Source organism: Crocodylus siamensis, chromosome 7, assembly GCF_052110815.1.
Source record: "Crocodylus siamensis isolate JL-2025a chromosome 7, ASM5211081v1, whole genome shotgun sequence".
NCBI classification, from domain to species: Eukaryota; Metazoa; Chordata; order Crocodylia; family Crocodylidae; genus Crocodylus; species Crocodylus siamensis.
Genome location: NC_143401.1, coordinates 63,408,346 through 63,428,204, shown reverse-complemented (window position 1 = coordinate 63,428,204; position 19,859 = coordinate 63,408,346). Strand labels below are relative to the sequence as shown.

Genomic DNA, 19,859 nt, shown 5'->3' with positions numbered 1-19,859 from the left:
AGGATGCAGTATTAGATTTATTTTTGGAAAAGAGCAATGCAGGCTTAGACTTTTGTTAATGTTTAGTGTTCTGTAGCATTCCTCTAAAAAATAATTGAGTCATCAACACATTAGTGATCCAGTCAGTGTAGTTTGTTTTGAACACTTACAAAGCTTAGTGCAGCATTCAGTTCAATGCAGTCTGATGAGCTAATTGATAAATGATGCCATAATTTACTTACAGTGGTCAAACTCATTTCACATAATTTGTGTTCTTGTCATTCTTAAACATTATTTTAAGAAAAAAGGTAAGGTTAATATAGTACATTAAAGATTTCAGTATTGGACTACAAAGAGTTGCTGTATCATAAAGCTGTATCATGAAATGCTTTTTCTTTCTTTGCATCATTTTGCAGTCCTCTGATCCATCTTGGGCTTAGCGTATAGGTTTTTAAAATGCCAACTGACCTTTAAGTCTAAAATGATTTCAGCTTATGTGACTCAGTTAAGGAGAAAAGAATCTGACATACATTTTAAACAAGAGTTAAGATAAATCAACAAAAATGAGGCAGACCCTGATAAAGTAAGTGTAGAAAAGAAAATCCTTCTTCTGTGAGTATTGAATGCTAGCTAATTTTTACAGTACATTCGCTTTTCTGCATAGTTTTGTTAGGTAGCCAGTATAATAGGGCTCAGTGAGAAATGCTCCATCTGATACGAGTCATTCTTCAATGAATCTTAGCAATATACCAGTGCATCTGGTAGCTTTACTTACTGTGTTAATGTGGTTTTGAAATGTAGATGGTTTCTATTCAGAAACCTTTTTAGGATAAGCAGGTAGGTAGAGGAATAATTTTCCTTTCAATGCTTTTGCATCAGGAAGTATGTAATTCACTTTACTTCTGATATGAAGGATAATGCTTTCACTTTTGCTGAAACACCTGAAGTTCATGATCATCATTTTATTACAAGGTGGCTTTTGATTATTATTTTTTTTCTTAAACATTTAAGGAGAATTAAAATACTGGGTAATTAGAAGCTTTCTCTAGTAAAAGATAAAGAAAAATCAAGGCTGGGGCAAAGTCTGTAAAAAGTAATAGGAAGCAGTTTCCCTTTGACTTCTAAGTGCTTTGTACGGTTCATCTCCCCCCCCCGCCCAGTTAAGAGGATTTGTAAAATAAAGGGATAGGGGAGTAAAGCTAAAAAGTGAAAGACAAGTCAATTTATGCTTATTACAAGAATGGGTAAAACCAGATACCTAAGAAAAGGACATCTTGTCATAAGAAGCCCATTACCATGTGTTCTCAGATGAAGGAACTAAAGATACTAAAGCTTAAAGTAGCAGGCAGGCCATTAGACTCTTGTATAATAGATACATGATGGTATTTTTCTCCATACCATCATGGTCAAACATATTTAAGCATCGAGAGATGTAATAGTACCAAGTATAAGACCTCTGCGTCAATGGAAAAAAGTGTGTATATGTGTGTGGGGGGGTTGTATATGTGCATACATAAAAAGCTACTCAATGCTCGCTCTCTCTTTCTCAGGTCTGTCTATTGGGTCAATTGTCATTGTTAGCATTATGGATTTAAAGTGAGATCTCACTGGTACGCTGAGGTTAACTAGAATTGCAATACAGTATAAACTTGTACTTAGAATTCTCTACTAGGAAGTCTGATAATATGCAAGTTTGAAATATCTGGTTACAGTGAGGATATATAAGACTCTTCTGGAAGTCTTTCTAAAATCATTGAAAGACAGTAGTTATCACTTCTGGATCAATCTGTTCATCAGAGCTCCTGGGCTAGGATCGTAAGATTTTGTGTAAAACTGAGAGCATTTATTTACATGAGACGTTTACTGTGGAGTTGACTAATTAGCTCCACAGTAAACATCTCAGCATCTACAAGTACAGCACAATTAGGCTGGAATACACTAATTAACTCTGCAGAAGGATAGTACTTGTAAATACAAGTAGTATCCTGCTGCACAACTTTTTACTACACAGAAAGCCCCACACATAGACAGACTGGCTGGGGCATAAGGATGGTCCTAAGGGACGACGACCCGAAGGGGAGGGAAGTTCAGGATGAGTGGTTGCTCCTCAAGGGAGCGATCCTGGAAGCAGAAGCAATGTCTATCCCATCTCGGAGGAAAGGCAGCAAAAGGACACAGCAGCTCCCTTAGCTCTGCAGGGAACTAGTGGACCTCCAGTGTCTAAAAAGAAAGGCTTATAAAGGATGGAAGACTGGTTCCGCCCCAAAGGAGGAGTATTCTGCACTGATCCAGACCTGTAGGGAGCGAACTAAGAAAGCCAAGGCTGCAACTGAACTCCAACTGGCTACACATATCAAGGACAATTAAAAAGCCCTTTTTTAGATATGTGGGGAGCCAGAGGAAAAGCAAGAGTAGCATTTGACCCCTGCTAAACCATATGGGACAACTGACAACCAGGAAAAAGCCAACCTGCTTAATGGGTATTTTGTCGGTTTTTCACCAGTCCCAAGGGACGGTCCTGCTCAATACGGCAAGGGATGGCCAGGATAAGGGAGAATTGTTACCCTTCATCAATGAAGACCATGTGAAGGAACACCTTGAGAGGATGGACCCCTTCAAGTCATCTGGCCGAGACAGTTTACACCTCAGGGTACTTAAGGAGCTGGCAAGAATCATAGCTGAGCCACTGGCACAGATCTTCGAGAACTCGTGGCATTCAGGCAAAGTGCCCAAAGATTGGAAGAAGGCCTGGAACAGACTGCCGCCAGAGGTGGTGCAAGCACATACTCTGGACTCCTTTAAGAGACATTTGGATGTTTATCTTGCTGGGATCCTTTGACCCCAGCTGACTTCTTGCGTCTGGGACAGGGTGCTGGACTCGATGATATTCTGAGGTCCCTTGCAGCCCTAATGTCTATGAAATCTATGAAAATTCAGTGTGCAGGCAGGCTGCCTGCCGGCTGTCCGCACCTTGGAGAACCCTCGTGCCCCAGCCTGACTCCGCGCAGCACACTGAACCGGGTTGGAGCAGCTTCTGGGTGGTGTGACGCGGCTCAGCATTCTGTGGTTCCATGCACATGTTCAAATGGTGTACTGGGAGCAGTAAATGCTTGCGCAATAAGCGGTTGAGTTTATTCCTTTGAATTAATTGCCCGTGTAGATGTGTCCACTGTCATTTTATCACAGACCAATATAAAATCCTTGTCTTTGTGCAAGTTTTAACTTTAAATATTATATGAAAAATCAGGAAGGTAAAATCATTGTAGTTCTTCCATTTTGGTTCTCAGTTTCTTATATCTTATAGCTCAGCCTTCTGCCTCTGGAAATTTCTCTATGACTCTCAGTACTATATGCATGTTAACTAGTGGTTTATCCTGGATGTACATTGTGGGATTATGCTTTAACCTGTATTAACAGAAAGTTGTGTATGGAAGGGAGAGATGCATGCTAGCAGCAACTCTTAAAGATTTTTTTTTTTCTTAGAAGCAGGTGGAATGTCTTTGGGAGGACACTGGTAGTATCTGTTACACCAGTACTTAAGGCACTGGACTACTCCATCTCTCTGTCTGCCTAACCTATATCTTCTCTCTCCCCCTAAAACTGCATTTGCCTACTGCCACTGCCAGCCCCATAGAACTGTTAAAAAAAACATACCTAGTTTCTATGACGACAGGTTAGAGAAGAAGGTTCCTTGTAGGAGTGCACTGATAGAGATAGCCAGTTTTTAAGGAGGCAATACTGATCCGATTTCTGATAACAGGTGCATGCAGCTGGTTAAGTCTGTTGTGATGGACGGGGGTGCAGATGAAGGACCCTTGTCCCTGCAGTGAGCGACTGAGTGGGGCTGGGGCTGGCACCGTCCAGCCAGGGGGCAGGGTGCAGGACAGCTGTGGGTTGTCTGTAGGGTGCAGGGGTTGGCGGCTCCCACCGCTGCATGCATTCTGGGAGGGCACTGGGGAGGTGTACCCCCAGATCTACATGGGGTGGGGAGGGGTGAGATGCCATTGTGGGCGGGGGCTAGGGCCGGGGCTGTGCCGGGCTTTTCCCAGTACGTGGAGGCTGTGCTGAAAGCTATGGGCAGTGGCGGTGGCTTTGGGAGGGGGGCTACAGGTGGGGAGTTGCTCCCTTCTCCCTGCACCCCCGGTCAAGCCGCGGCTCCATCCCATACCCTGCCCTGCCCCAGTTTGGCAGCACTAGCCTCAGCCCCTGCCCCACTCCCTCCTTCACCACAGGGGCATTGATCTGTCCCCCACTCCCCTTCCCTTCTACCACAACAGACTTACCAGATGGATGCAGCTCTTCAAGCGGCTGGCCTGTACGTCTCACCACCTGTGTGCTGTGCTGCAGCTGCACACATGCACAGGGCATTTATCGGCCAAATTACCAGCCACATCAGGCTGATTTAAGAAACAATCAGTTTTCTTTATATCAGTGCCGATCTGATATCAGACCAACGTATCAGTGCAACCTCTAGTTCCTTGTGAATTTTCCTGTCTCTTGGCCAATTAAGTGAGAAGGGATGTTCTGATGGTAGGTTCATTTTGTCTTTTTCAAAATGAAATGGATTACGCAAATATGTTCGGAAGGCAATTTACAATCTCATAGTAGTAAACATGAGATGAAGCTGTTTTAAAACGGCAGTAATTCTGAAGACCATCAAAACGTTCTGCTTGGAGTACTGACTTAAATGTATCCTGAAGCTAGCTTCCGTATGTATGATTTAGTTGGATTTGTTTGTAGTGAGTTGGTTACTTCTTTTGGAAACTGCTATCTCTGCGTAACACTGTTTCCTTTTTGGAAGAAGAAAAATGTTCAGCCTTTACGGCTGTGAGAATAATTTGAGAGATACTGTTTCTCAGTGTGGTATCATGGCTGTTACCTCGTATGGAGCCTGACCAGGAAGTGGCTGCAACAGTCCTGTGTACGTTACGTTCATCTGATAATTAAGGTGTGTGGGACAGTTTCACCTGGAAACACCCAGAGAAATCTTCCACCTGGCAGCAGCCCAACAGCCCAAACTATCCCATGCTCTGTTTTGAAGAGGAGCATGGTGGACTGGGCAGGAGTGGGTACTCCTGCCTGTCTTAGGTTTTATCCAGTAAACAATGCAGGCAAGAGCACCCACTCCTGCTGCTGCTGCTTAATCAGGCTCTGCAAGAGATCTGTGGTGGTAGCCGTACCCTGATTGAGAAACACTGAGCTAAGCTGAGACAGTAAAAAAGTAGTTCTCAGTGAAGGTGATGCTAAATTCAGAAAAGTTGTGAAGGAGTAAAAAGGTTGAGGCCCACTGTATGACGATTATACAATGCATGATACTCTGTTTGCCTGGGTCTGCTGAAATAATAGCTCTGAGAGAGGTTCCTGATTTGGGGGAATATTTTAGTTGCCCTTAGTTCTGTTCTGTGACAATTTGTCAAAGAATTTAACAGTATATTACTAGATTCATGTAGTCAGAAGTGGTCAGAAATGCTTGAGATTGCAAGCACATTACATTATACTCCATTTCATCCACATACCTAAGTTCTTCATCCACTTGCACACAATCAGTTTTAAGATCGCAATTGATATTGTTTTCATCTTGCAAATAGCTTTTAGGAGGTTTCTAGAGAAGCTTATCTTAGCTTCTTTGGCGTAATTACCAGACTGATGAGTGTATATTCTGCCCTCTAAGGTTTAATGCTTGGTAGAGTCATAGTAGAGAATCAGCCAAGAAGTGACTTAATGTTGAGCCATTTGCCTACTTGGCCTTCTTGAATAATTCATGGCATGGGCGCTTCCTGCCATATATATAGGTTATGTGAAAAATTGATATTTTCAGAAACTGTACTCTTGGAAAAAAACATTGCATTAACAATAGTACCTTCTAGATATAAACTCTTCTGCAATTTAATTGACCCTGAGGCTTGTGCACTTTTGCCTTGGGAGACAGAACTCCCATTGAGGTCAATTATTATGGTGAGCCCACAACAACAGGGTTTATTTATGTGTCTCTTTTTAATACTTTGTTTGGTATACATATTTTACTAGGCAACTAACTGACATAATGATCTTAAAGAGTGGGTTTTAGTAGGTAGACAATTTGAAGAAGCAAGTTTGGTAATCATGGATTATCTGTTTGTGGAAAATATAGAAAATGCCCTGTTTACCCTTTCATAATAAATTAAGATGAAGACATTCTGCAAAATTTAAATGGGAACAAATTTGAAGCCAGAAAATGAAATTATTCTAAGCTTCACAAATTGACTTTGTGGAACCCATTAGTGACTGGATGTAAAGGAAGTTTTGAAACAGTTTTACAATCGTTTTATATTTCTGAAGAATTGTTCTGTCTTCTTGCATGAAAATGCCACACAACCAGGAAATGGAATCTGCAAAGTTCTGAGAGAGGCACTAAGTAAAAAGAGAGGAATATTTTCTCTTTCAGTTACAATAATTTTAGTTTGATCAAGATGAGAGAGCAAGGGTGTGGAGGGTGGGGCCGAGGAATGCCAGGTATCATTGCTGCAGGCATCATGACCAAAAAATTCCACCAAGGTGTGCAGGGAGGTTAGGAAGACGACATATGATCCTACCTATCATAAGTAGACAGTAATCAGATGTACTTTCATTCTGCAACAGCCACTGACACAGTATATAGCAGGTTAGTAGTTTTTCTGATACACTTACATTCAGCAGTCTTGCATGGCCATACATTCACATTTTCACTTATATTCATCTCATCCTCAGACAAAAAGAGAAATCAAAAATGATGTATATTTTTTCACTTAGCCACAAGGAGTCTGCCTCACTAACCTGTTGTGATAGAAGCCAGGTACAGTTTTTATAGTGCTGGGGCGCCGACAGTGGCAGTAGCAAATCTACAGGTTTATGGAGGAGAGGGTAAAGTGTAGGTTAGACAGGCAGACAAGTGAAGTAGTCCGGTGCCTTAAGTAATGATGTGACAGTACTACCATAGACCATATGATTGTTCTCAATTATTTTAAATTGCGTCTTATAAATGCTGTCTTCTGGCAACCAAAGTTTACAGCATATCTGTTATGCTGTATATAATATCCTGTCAGCATTTCTGTTCGTGACTCCAAAAGGACTTAAAGCTTGGCTCTTGAAGAATAATTCAGTGTAGAACGATTTAAAAGAAGTTATTTTTTCCCATCAATGCTATGAGTTATATACATTGGTGTCCTTATTGTACCTCCTAAAATAACTGCAGTGTTTCATCAGGATTTCTGTTCTGCTACAGTCATCCAATAAGTAAGGTGTTTTTGAAGGCAAGTATTTTAAAACTAAAATGAAGATCTGGTTTGCTTGATTTAGACGGCCTATACTGTACTTCCTTTTAGAAATGGATTTCCTATGTTTTTGTACTGTGCAGACTTACTGAAAAATGTATAGAACATTATAAACATGATTTATTTTAGTGCCCATATAACAGTTTAAAAAAATCAAGTATATTCTTGTATTTTGAAATTTGTTCAGTTATCAATTTAAAACGCTGCTTACATGGCATACACTAATATTGTTACCATATGCCCATTGTTCTGCTTTGTTTTTAATTTTGTCTGTGTTTTACCCCATTCAGTGTTATCAAACAGGTTTGCATATGGGTGTCCATAAAGGACCCAGAGAGCATGTTGCACGGTTGTCATGGAACTCGTCAAGTAGATTGCATGGTGTATACAGAAAATGTAAAAGCCTGTTTTAATCTCAGGTGAGGAAACCTGAGATGGATGAATAGATGATTATAAATCGGCCAAGGTTTTAAAATAATGTATGATTGAAGTTGTTTTTCCCGAATTTCTGTAAGATGGTGCCTTCAGGAAAAATGAACCGAGTTGTACCTCTCTTTCTTCTCCCCATATTTCACTAAAAGCCTAACAAAAATGAAAGGTCACTCAGTGTTAGGTTTGCAGAAGTGATCAGTGTGATACCACTTCTTACTTTGGCATGATTTGGAGATCTGTAAAACAGTTTAGAACGTTGACATTTTTTAAATCTCATCTTTGGGCGATGGAGGGTATTCGCACGTTAGGCTTACTGTTCCAGGTTGTGTGCAGTTACCGGTAGATATCACTGCAGCAGACACTCGGGTCTGCTTTTCAAGGTTTTCTTTCCATTCTTGCCATTGTAGCAGTTAGCGAGCAAGAAATTAGAGTTTAAACATCCTGTTACGTAGTTGAGTCTCATCTCATTCTTTGAATCCTCTTGAATTAATACAAGTTTATGTAATCCTTTTTTCAATTTGCTTATATATTAAGGTATATTATATTGATAGTAGGTTCCTGCTGACTCTGCATCCTTCAAAAAAACTTCACTTCCAAGCTCTTCATTTCTCTGCTAAGTTTTTTTTCTGAAGCTTTAATCTGTCGTTAAACATTGGTTTCAGGACTATTGCACTCTCTCTCATTCTATCCTACAAGCTATCGCTGTGTTCTCATTAATAATATTAATCAAAAGTGTGAATGGCACAGTATATAAATCACAAAGGTTTACAGTATTGCCTGTCATCTTGCTATATTTTTTCCTTTGTCCACTAATGATGATGGAACAGTGGCTCCTTTATTTTTTTCAGATGTACTTCCAATAGAGGCAAGTACCAGAAAGTTTGTAGAAGTATCATCTCTGTGTCAGTTTAGCTATATTTGAACTGAAACTGATTTGCTTTGTCACATTACTTTCATGATTACCTCACTAATCTGGGGTTTATTCCAACTACAGTTTAAAAAGCTACAACACTCACATGACTACATTTTTTGCTCCTTTTCCTCTTTTAGAATTTACTGAGCAATATAGTTCTATGAGTTAAAAAAGAGGAGTCCATGAAGTCTTCTTTTAAAGCTGCTCTTACACATTTGAGTTGATCTCTTAGCAGTAGACTGTTTGCACGAGAACATAAGACTGAAAGGGTGCTCTTAGGTCATCAAGTCCAACCCTGTGCTTATCGTAGGCAACCATGTCACATAATCTCTTTAGAAGTGACAGACTTCAATTAGTTAATTAAATGGTTAATTCAAGTGTCCATTCATGTTGCCAGTAAAGCTGCTTTTCAAGGACTTTAAGCAGCTTTTCAGTTTCTAAATCAATCAAAATTTTCTTTTGCAAACAGTTTTGTATTTATAGTGAAAGCAGTGTAAAACTACAGCACATTACACATTCTGCACCCTGGGAAATGTTATCTAAATATTGGGGCAATTTAGTCCTTTGTAATGGTTTAAGTAAAATAAATTGGAGCTGTGACAGGGCACATAGTCGGTTGAGCTATATAGGGCTTACTGTAAATTATTAACTAGGCCAAAGGTCACTGGCCCAAAGGTTAATTTATGTAATAGTTTCACTTCTGTCTCTGTCCTCTACATTTATTATAAAACCAATATAAAATTTGCTCAGCAGAGCATTGCCTTCCCTCCCCCCAAACAAAACAAAGCAAGGAGACAGGTATAAACTCTGGGGAAGAATGGAATTAATATCTACCAAATCTATTGAGTTAAAATTTCCCATAAGCAATGCAAATATTACCTATCTAATAACCAAGAAAATTTAAATCCATATAAGGAGAAGAGGTTCAGTTTAAATGATTCACATATCTGATAAACGACACAAGTGCCCAGCATTAACCTTTTGTTCTCTTGGGATTTAGGTAATAGAGGGGGACACCAAGATTATTGGTGAATTCTGTATACAGCTATGGTTTTTTAACTAGGAGGAAGAATCCTACTAACCTCAGTGTCATGGAAAGAATATTTAATCTAGATTGTCTTGCAGTCTAGCTGAGTAAGGCTGTTCGGAGTAGGGTGGCTACTTAGCTGTGACAGAGGGCATACATGCAACTTGTATCTAGACTGTAAACACAGAGCAACTCCTTATGCTGGGGTAAGCCTGAAAGAATCAGGAATAAAACTACACTGATCACAGAAGTGCAAGGGCTATGTATCTGCAGCCTGTTTACTCAGCATAACCTAGCGACAAAGTGTTGTTTGTAACCTGTAGTCTGCTATATAATAAATTTTGTCCAGTCAGGATCCTGGTGTAGAGAAAGCTGATATAAATTACACCAGTGTTTAAAGTATCATTAGTCCAAGCCTTGAGCCTCACTCAGTTCAGTTCTTCCTTCTTTTGCATGGAAGAAGCAAACTGCATAAACCTTTCCCTGCCACAGTTTACTTGCCCTGTGTTGCTAGTAGGGAGGTATTCCTTACTAGTTACCTGTATGGAAGCCGGAGTAGCATCCTGTGTGGTAACTGGTTATCCACCAAATGGCATCTTGCAATGATTTGTGTACTCAAGTAGGGAAGGAGCTGCCGCCAGTCATGTTCAAATGAAATTTTGAAAAGGCAGTTGACAAAACAGATTCTGAGCATTTTACGAGTGGAATGAGCCACAGTTTAAAAACTTCAGAAGCATTTTCTAAATGCTATATGAGTAGTAATGTAAAACAGTAGTAGCATTTAGAATCTCAATGCATAGGAGAGAATCACGCATCTTCGAATTACTGTAAGTTGTTTAACATTTTTTGAGCTACTTGCTTGTTGATAGATGACCAAATGCCCTGAGTTTTTAGTGTATTTCAGTAATTTTATGAAAATGAGTGCCTGATATTGCCTTGGTGACATAAAAAGATCATTATTTCACTTTCTTTATGTCCTGAACAATTTTTCATTTCTAGGTCAATAACATTTTTAATGTAGCCTAATATTTGGACCAGTAGGGGAGAAATAGATGAGCTCTAGTAGTAGTTGTGTGTACTTTGACAATGCACTAGAAATCTCTGTTAAGCTGGCATCAGTTGCATCAGAACAAGGCATTCAAAATATACTAAATGATGCCATATAACACTGATAGTAACTATTTTAGAAAAAAACAAAGCAAGTATTTAGGGTTTTTTAGGGTGTTTTTGGACAAGGGAGGATAACTCAGAAGAACCTACTCAACATATGCACTGGAATTGGCAGGTTGCTGATGGACACTTCCATAAATATCAGAGGACAAAATTTAGTTCTGACAATTCTAATACCTGTATGTATAACAATAGAAAAGCAAAAAGAAATCAGACAGTGGGAATTTTTATGTTTCATTACAATTTAGAATTTCAGTAAGTGGTATTGCTGCCACAACAAGAATGGATGAAATCTTGTTGCTGATTGGGTAGTTTTTAAAATACAGTGATACTAAGATCTAAAATAATCTCCAGATTTTGGAATTTTCAGTGAGCAAGCTTCATACCAGGAAAATGGCTTAATTATTTACAAGGTGTACTCATGATAATAGGCATTTCTTTAAAAAAATTATGCATGTCATCTAGAAGTATTTAATGTATTGAAAATACTTCTGTGTGATTCCTGAACATTTTTATCTGCACATTATGATTTACTTACTTACTTAAGTCCTGAGTTGGCATAGAAAGGAAGACTGAAATTAGGACTGTCATAAACTTGTCTAATCAAAGTTGGAATGGGAGTTTTATAACTCAGCAGAAATTATGATAATTATTTCAGCCTTAGGCCAGAAAAAATTGAGTTTGGATAGAAAATATGGCATTGACAACTAGACCTCTTTCCTCTCTCTTGGTCTTCGAATAATTAATGAATCTTTTAGGTCTTTAGATTCTCACTGATTCATTACTCGGCAATTGAGAATTTGTCAGATGCATCTTTCTCTATTAAGTTTTGTCATTAAGTAGCAACAAAATTGCTACTTTTATGTACAAATATACATTTATGTACATATGGAGGTTTCATTTTAAAATATGTGTGTGTATGCATGCATGTATGTATGTGTATATATAAATATAATAAATTTAAAAAATATTGCCCTGCCCCCGTTCTCCCTGTCCTCTCCCTATCCTTTCCCTTGTGCTTTCCCCCCAGTGCTCCAAGACTGTAAGGCTTTCTGCATAGTTTTCTCTTCTTGCTGGTAAGTTGTTTTCCAGCTCTCCCACGACCCCCATGAGACTGCCAAAAGCACAGAGCCTACACCATACATAGAGCCTGCCTGAAGTCAAGGTTTTTGTGAAAAATCGCACAGATTAAGATTTCGGTAGGTCCCTACCCATAAGTTACATTTACAAGTAAGAGTCTACCTAAATTGAGGGGTTGGTCTTACCAATTTTTGCAAGTTTCTTGCTGCTTCAAATTCTAACTCCACGTTTCACAGGTTCCTCGCCTCTCAATGCTGATTGGTGGATGGGTCCTGTCTCTTGCCCCTGATTGGCAGAGAGGCCCTGGGGGGAAGGGACATGAGGGCAGTTGCCATTTTGTCTGCTGCCCTTTGTGCTGCCCTGCCGCTGGCGCCTTCTCCCAGCAGCAAGGACTGCTAGCTCCCAGTAGGAAGCCAGCATTTTATTTTTATTAAGTTTTTTTCATTGAATTCACACATTCTGAAGACAATCCTGTATTTTGCAGTTCCTGCAAATTTGCAAAAACACAAATTAAGTAGGTCCCTACTTATGGGCTGTGCCTCAAAAATCAGATTCATTTAAAAATCATGGGATTAAAAAAATTGTGTGGTTTTGGTTTCTTTTTGTGTTGTTTTGGTTTTGGTTGTGGGGTTTTTTGTTGTTTGGGGGTTTTTAAGTGTCTGTCCTGTGCACTACCTATGAATGTGTGAGGGAGTGAGTGTTGTGAAGCTCTCCTAAAATTTGAGTCAAATGATTTTGCTCCTTGCTTCAAGAACACTCTACAGATACCCAAAGATTCAGAGCTTCCAGATTCTTGCCAAAATCCTGATACTTTACTTTTGTTTTCTGACTCCCGCATTAGTTCTGCTCCCATATTTCCCTGCCGTTTTCCCCCCCTCCCCCCAAGTCCCACAAGTTTGCAACTGTTGGCAATACTGTAAATTGGTGGAAGAAATGAAATAACAAGACTAGTAGGCACATCATATCTGTACTTCGCTTATTGGTTGTGTTCTTTACAGAGAAAATTTGAGGTCAGCCTTTGCTTTCAGTTTTCAGTGGGTTGGACTCTAATTCACAATTAAAATTTAATTAGGAATTTGTTAGAAAGCAATGAATTAATTACTTGTCTTAACTGCTGTTTTGGATCTGTCTTATTCTCATGCAGTAGAAGTTTTCCTGACTTGCTCACAGCTTCACATTACTACTTATTGCCACAGAAAATAGTGGAAATAAAATCAAAATACTTGCATTTCAGTGTGATTCAATAAAGAGATGATGTTTGATAGAGAAGATGGATGTACATATATTGCTACCATTAGATTTGTGTCAATAGCATACGTGCTTGAAATTGAGTGGGTATTGCTACCTTTCCTTTTTTCCCTGAAGTTATCAGTGGATGATTTTACCTGTGTACTCAGCTAGAGCCACTTTTTGGGCAAGTTAATTTTTAGTCTTAGGCATTCTGTCAACAATTACTATTCGGTAGGTTTATGAATAGTATTAACAGTGAAAACATCAACAACAAATATCAGCTACAAAGACATAATTTTTGTTCTATTTTCATAGATTTCATAGACATCAGGGCTGGAAGGGACCTCGGGAGATCGAGTCCAGCCCCCTGCCCAAAGGGCAGGAAGTCAGCTGGGGTCATAGGATAAGCATCCAATTTACTCTTGAAGGTGTTCAGTGTAGGTGCTTGAACCACCTCCGCTGGCAGACTGTTCCAGACCTTGGGGGCTCGGACAGTAAAGAAATTCTTCCTTATGTCCAGCCTGAAATGGTCTTGCAGGAGTTTGTGACCGTTCGACCTAGTCATCCCTTGGGGCGCTCTGGTTAACAAACGTTCCCCCAGATCCTGGAGGTCACCCTTGATAAACTTATAGGTGGCCATCAGATCACTCCTGAGCCTACGCTTTTCCAGGCTAAAGAGTCCCATGTCTCTCAGCCTATCATCGTAAGATCTGTTTTCCTGACCTCTGATCATGCGCGTGGCTCTCCTCTGGACTCTCTCTCAAGCTTTTCCACATCCTTTTTGAATTGTGGAGCCCAAAACTGGACGCAGTACTCCACCTGCGGCCTCACCAAGGCCGAGTACAAGGGGAGAATGACGTCCCGGGATTTGCTCGAGAAGCATCTATGGATGCAAGCTAGCGTTTTGGTTGCTTTATTAGCCGCAGCATTGCATTGCAGGCTCATGTTCATCTTTTGGTCAATGATGACCCTCAAGTCTCTTTCTTCTGTAGTGCTATCCAACGTAGCACTGCCGAGCCTATAAGGATGCTGCAGGTTTTTCCTCCCAAGGTGGAGATCCTTGCATTTTTCGGTGTTAAACACCATCAGGTTCTCGTCTGCCCATTTGCTGAGCTTGTCCAGGTCAGCCTGGCTCACCCGCCTATCTTCTGGCGTGGATGCTTTGCCCCAAAGTTTGGTGTCATCAGCGAACTTGGCCAGTCCAGTCCTGACTCCAATGTCCACATCATTAATGAAGATGTTGAACAGTATGGGTCCAAGGACAGAGCCTTGAGGGACCCCACTGGTCACAGGGCACCATGATGAGTGACTGCCGTCAATTACAACCCTCTGGGTCCGACCACGGAGCCAATTTCCCAGCCAGCGGATTGTGGTGGAGCCAAGGCTGCAACTGGCCAGTTTGGCCAAGAGGTGATCATGGGATACCAAATCAAAAGCTTTTTTGAAGTCAAGATATATGACATCAACCTCTTCTCCCTCGTCCAGGTGATAGGTCACCTGGTCATAGAAGGAAATGAGATTGGTCAAACAAGACCTACCCGTAACAAACCCATGCTGGCTATCCCTTAGGATGTTAGCCTGGGCCAGTCCATCAAAGATGGCCTCCTTAATAAACTTTTCTAAGATCTTCCCCAGGATAGAAGTCAGGCTAATGGGCCTGTAGTTAGCCGGATCCACTCTCCTCCCTTTCTTGAAGATCAGCACCACATTGGCCGTCTTCCAGTCTTCGGGCACTACACCAGAGCGCCAGGAGTTTTCAAAGATCCATGCCAGGGGCTGGGCTATGATGCTCGCCAGCTCCTTGAGTACCCTGGGGTGCAGATTGTCAGGGCCGGCTGACTTGAAGGTATCCAGCTTCTCAAGATGTTCCTTCACGAGGTCAGCATTTATGGCGGGTAGGGGATCCCCATCACCCGGATCTCCCTGTCCCATAGCAGGCATGGGCGTCCCATGGGACTGATGAAAGACTGACACAAAGTACCTATTTAATAGGTTGGCTTTTTCCTGGGCGTCAGTTGCCCCATCTGGTTTAGCAGGGGTCCAACGTTGCCCTTGCTTTTCCTCCGGCTCCCCACATATCTGAAAAAGGACTTTTTGTTGTCCTTGATGCTTGAAGGTAGTTGGAGTTCAGTTGCAGCCTTGGCTTTCCTGGTTTGCTCCCTGCAGGACTGGACCAGTGCAGAATAATTCTCCTTGGAGGTGAATCCCATCCTCCATCCGTTGTAGGCTTTCCTTTTTAGCTGCAGGAGGTCTGCTAGGTCCCTGGAGAGCCAGGAGGGCTGCTGTGCTTTCTTGCTGCCTTTCCTCTGTGTTGGAATAGATTTAGCTTGAGCATTGAGGATCGCTTCCTTGAGAAGCAACCACTGTTCTCGAACTCCCATCTCCCTGGGGTCATGGTCCCTAAGGGCCTGAGCGACAAGCCTCTTGAGCTTGTCAAAGTCGGCTTTTTTGACGTCAAGGACTTCTGTGCTGCTGACTGACTTGTCAGCTTTACGGCGGATGGTGAAGGTGATCAGCTCGTGGTTGCTGTCACCCAGCTTCCCATCGATCACTAGGTCACCGATTAGGTCGTCTCCCGAACCAGTACCAGGTCGAGCAGCGCTTTGCCTCTCATTGGCCCATAGACTTCTTGAGTCAGGTAGAGGTCATCCACGCACGAGAGAAAGGTTTGCGACCTCTCGGATTTTGCTGAGTGATCTTCCCATGAGATGTCCAGGTAATTGAAGTCACCCACGACAACCAAGGTCCTGGAGCAAGCGGCCTCAGTCAGTTCCTGGGCAAATTCCTGGTCAAGCTCAGGACTTTGAGTGGGTAGTCTGTAGTAGACTCTCACCATTGTGTCCCCTGTGCCGTATTCCCCAAGAATTTTTACCCAGAGGGTCTCTGGCTGTCCATGCCGGTCGCCAACATCAGCTTGCAGGGACCAGTAGCTTTCCTTCGCATAGAGAGCTACACCCCCGCCCCTTTTGTCAACACGATCCCTCCTGTACAGGGTATAGCCCTCTATACCCGTGGTCTAGTCATGGGTGGAGTCCCACCAGGTCTGTTATCCCAAGGACGTCATAATTCTTTGCACTGTGCATTTTAAAATGCTGTTTCTTCTATACTGAAATTACTTCTTAAAGTAACATTTTACCAGTAATAGAATATTTCCATTGAACACTTGCCTCCTTAGGCAGATGTATTAACACAATAATAGTCCACAAACTCAAGACGTGATGTTTCTTTTTTGGAAGAAAAGCTGTCAACGGTTATTTAAGAAAATAGAAAAATAAATGGCATTGTGAAGCTGCACCAGGTCATACAATTAAATGCAATATGGCTGTGAAATGTGCATCTTTCATATTGTAGTTTTTGTTTGATTTATTTTTCTAGCTCCCTTAATAAAATATTCTGAACAAGCATGGGTGTTTTAAATGCACATAAGACATTCTATTTTTATATGTATATTTTTCTTTTTCCTTTTATACACTATAAAAATCAAAGGTATTCTTTCCTCAAAATCTTTTGTTTTTTATTTGGCAAACTTTATTTCTTTCTACTACTTGAATTTCCTGAAGGTCATCAAAAATGTGGCACTCTACCAAACAGTGTCCTTCAGCTATTCAAAAATGAAGGCTTTCCTATCATTCTGCTTAGGTTTTAACTTTTAGTTATAAAAGCAGTGTGATACATTTTAAGCACACTCTTAACCAAATACATTTAATCTCTTCTATTTAATGTCTTATTGAATGTCTTTTTCCCTTTCTTCTTCATCTCTCACTTCTGTGTGCCCAGAAGAAGACAATTTCTTTCCTCCTGCATTTGCTGTCTTGTGCTGGCAGTCTTTCCTTGTCTCCATGCCAATGCAACCAGGTTTGGCACATTGGTGATTTTGCATTAGTCACAGAAAGCTTGAGTTTGGGGCAGGACACTGCAGCAGCAGGCCACCCCTTTAGCATAGTGGTTCCCAAACTTGGGGTCACAGCCCCATTTAAGGTCACGGTTATAAAAAGAAAAAAAAGAGGGTTGCAAAGACGATCAGATTTTTTCCTTTAAAGGAGAAAAACACGGGAAATGGCAAGTTCCCCTTCCAGGCTGGCAGAGTTTCCAGCCTGCAAGGAGGGCTGCTTGAGACTGGGAGGAGGGCAGTCAGGCAGGGAACACCACATGCATGTGGCAGCCAGACAGCATGATGGTGGGGGAGTTGTCTTCCTGCTACTGTGTGCACTTCTAGGGAGGGAGGCATAGGGGGCATACCCCCTGATTTGTGTGTGGTGGGGGTTAGATGTGGGCTGCCTATGCCAGGCTCAGGGTTCTCCATCCTGCTGCCCTCCCCCTGGGGTCTCCACTGCAGAGTGGGGTGGGGGAGGCTCATTGCTGCTTCCTGGAGCCCCATGCCGGCTGTGCCACTATGGCAAGGGGGAGAGGGAGCTCGGCTCTGTGTTCTGCTGTGGCTGCAGTAGCTGCCACTTTCCATGGGTGGCCTACCCATGGAAAGTGGCAGCTAGGGCATATGAGTGCTGCTGGATGGGTCAGGCAACTGCAGGTCCTGGCCCTGGCCCCAAAGCCCTGACAGCTGGAGGGCTGTGGGTTGCGAGTGTGGGGTACCAGCAGGGCCGGGGGGCTGTGGCTTGGGAATGAGCCTGTAGTGGCCAGCCTGCATCTGCATCTCCTGCTACAAGCTCCATGCTAGCCATGCTGCCTGAAGGGGAGGGGAGCAGGGGGGCCAGGAGTGAGGGTCAGGGGGCTGTGGGTTGGGAGTGAAGGGCACCTGAGGGAGTAGAGGGGGCTGCAGCTTGTGAGTGAGGGGCTGTGCTGAGGAAATGGGGTCATAAATGGGTTCATGCTGAGGAAAAGATTGGGAAGCACACATTGGTGGGATAAAGAACTTTTTCCTAGCACAAAAGAGCATTCAACTGTTCAAGTGTTTTTTTTTGTGGATGAAAAATGTCTCCCCCCTCCCCCCCGCAACAAAAAAAAATTACTTCCCATCTAAAAGATCTCTTTTAGAATCATAGAAAATTAGGGTTGGAAGGGACCTCAGGAAGTCATCAAGTCCAACCCCCTGCTCAAAGCAGGACCAGCCCCAACTGGCTAATCCCAGCCAAGGCTTTGTCTTAAAAACAGTCATGGATGGAGATTCTACAACCTCTCTGGGTAACCTTTTCCAGTGCTTTACTAACCTCCTAGTGAGAGAATTTTTCCTAATATCCAACCCAAACTTCCCTTGCTGTGACTTGAGACCATTGCTCCTTGTTCTGTTATCTGCCACCACTAAGAATAGTCTAGCTCCATCCTCTTTGGAACCACCCTTCATGTAGTTGAAAGACCCTCTCCGTCTTCTGTTCCTAAACTAAATAAGTCCAGTTCCCTCGCCCTGTTCTCATAAGTCATGTCCCCAGCCCCTTAGCCACTTTTGTTGCCCTCTGCTGGACTCATTCTAATTTGTACACATCCTTTCTGTAGTGGAGGGCCCACAGCTGGACACAGTACTCCAGATGTATGTCGTATATAGTAAAGACTGTGACAAATTTCACTTGATTATACTTTGCTGACAAAGACAGGCCTCCCCATATTGAGTGGCTCTGATGCCATTCCCTGGCATTTCAGCCACAGCCTGTTTCCTATAGCGGTAGTATTAAATAAGTGATTGCTATTGGACGGTCTGAAGTAATTTGTCAAGAAAACGAAGCAAAAAACAAAACAATTATTCTGGAAAGCAGTATATCCCTAACAACAAACAAAAGGCAGCTATTAGATGATAAAATTGTGGTCAAGGTGAGAGCCTGGCAATGTTTGTCTCCATAGCTACTTCAGGGAAGCAGACAAAAGAGAGGAAAAGTTGTGCAGACAAACTAGTTTTATTGGGTATGCATGACTGAGACTAAGGAATGAGTCCTCTTAATCAAGTTTGAATGAAAAAGTAATTCATCTTGATATATGCTGTTCAAGGAGTGCATGCTATACTTATTTTTATTTATTGCAAATATTTACCCTTAGCTTTTACAAGCAAGTTTTGCAAATGCATCCTAAAAATAATTGTTCTGGTTACTATCAGTTAAACAGAATGAAAGGACTGATACTGATTTTTTAGATCAGTCTTCTCATCAGTGATTATACCTATTACAGTATTTCAGGAGTTTGTGAACTCGCCTTGATTTCACCAGCTGCATACAACAGACATAATTGCCAGATGTCACAATAGTTACAGTAAATACATTTTAGAATTTAGAGGACTTTGTTTTGGCCCAGGCAGAGAAAGCAACAGAGACCAAGGCAACGTTGTGTTAGACCTAGGACAATGTAAGAGACTCTGAAAAGCTTATCAGTCTTGAGCAAAACAAAACAAAAAAAAGTAGAGCTGGAAGGGACCTAATTCTAAAATCTTGAAAGAGATGGTAAGCAGAATCAGCTGAATTCACTAGCTATGGATAAAACTTTCTTTGCTTAATAAATCAGTTTGAACTCCAAAATAAAGAACAATCACTCAACATTTTTAACTTAATAAAATGTAAGAGGACAGCATAGCCAACTGTACCAACATTGACACTTAGGTCACCAGCAGAAATCTGTGAGCTGGATGTAAATGAACAAAACTCATAAATGACTGATGCTAGAGAGCCAGCTCTCTCAGCATAAAAGTAGTAGCTGACTCAAACTGCTATACATGCTCTAGCTAATGAAAAACAGGGCCCTCAAACGTTACGTTTATGTTGCAATTAAGGTGTTGATCATGGCATAAATGATTTGTGGTACA

At 41.7% G+C, this 19,859-nt stretch overlaps 1 protein-coding gene across 6 annotated transcripts in view; it reads left to right on the top strand.

The window, feature by feature from the left end:
* The window catches only part of SGMS1 (sphingomyelin synthase 1), a 182,510-nt gene that overhangs the window by 130,797 nt on the left and 31,854 nt on the right, over positions 1-19,859 (top strand). The window contains exon 1 of one of the 6 annotated variants that reach the window (XM_090057815.1): positions 7,587-7,687. The exons of the other annotated variants lie outside the window; for them this stretch is intronic. The gene's annotated coding sequence lies outside the window, so the exon portion shown is untranslated. Of the gene's footprint in view, positions 1-7,586; positions 7,688-19,859 lie in introns of those variants that run through there. 6 annotated transcript variants of the gene reach the window in all.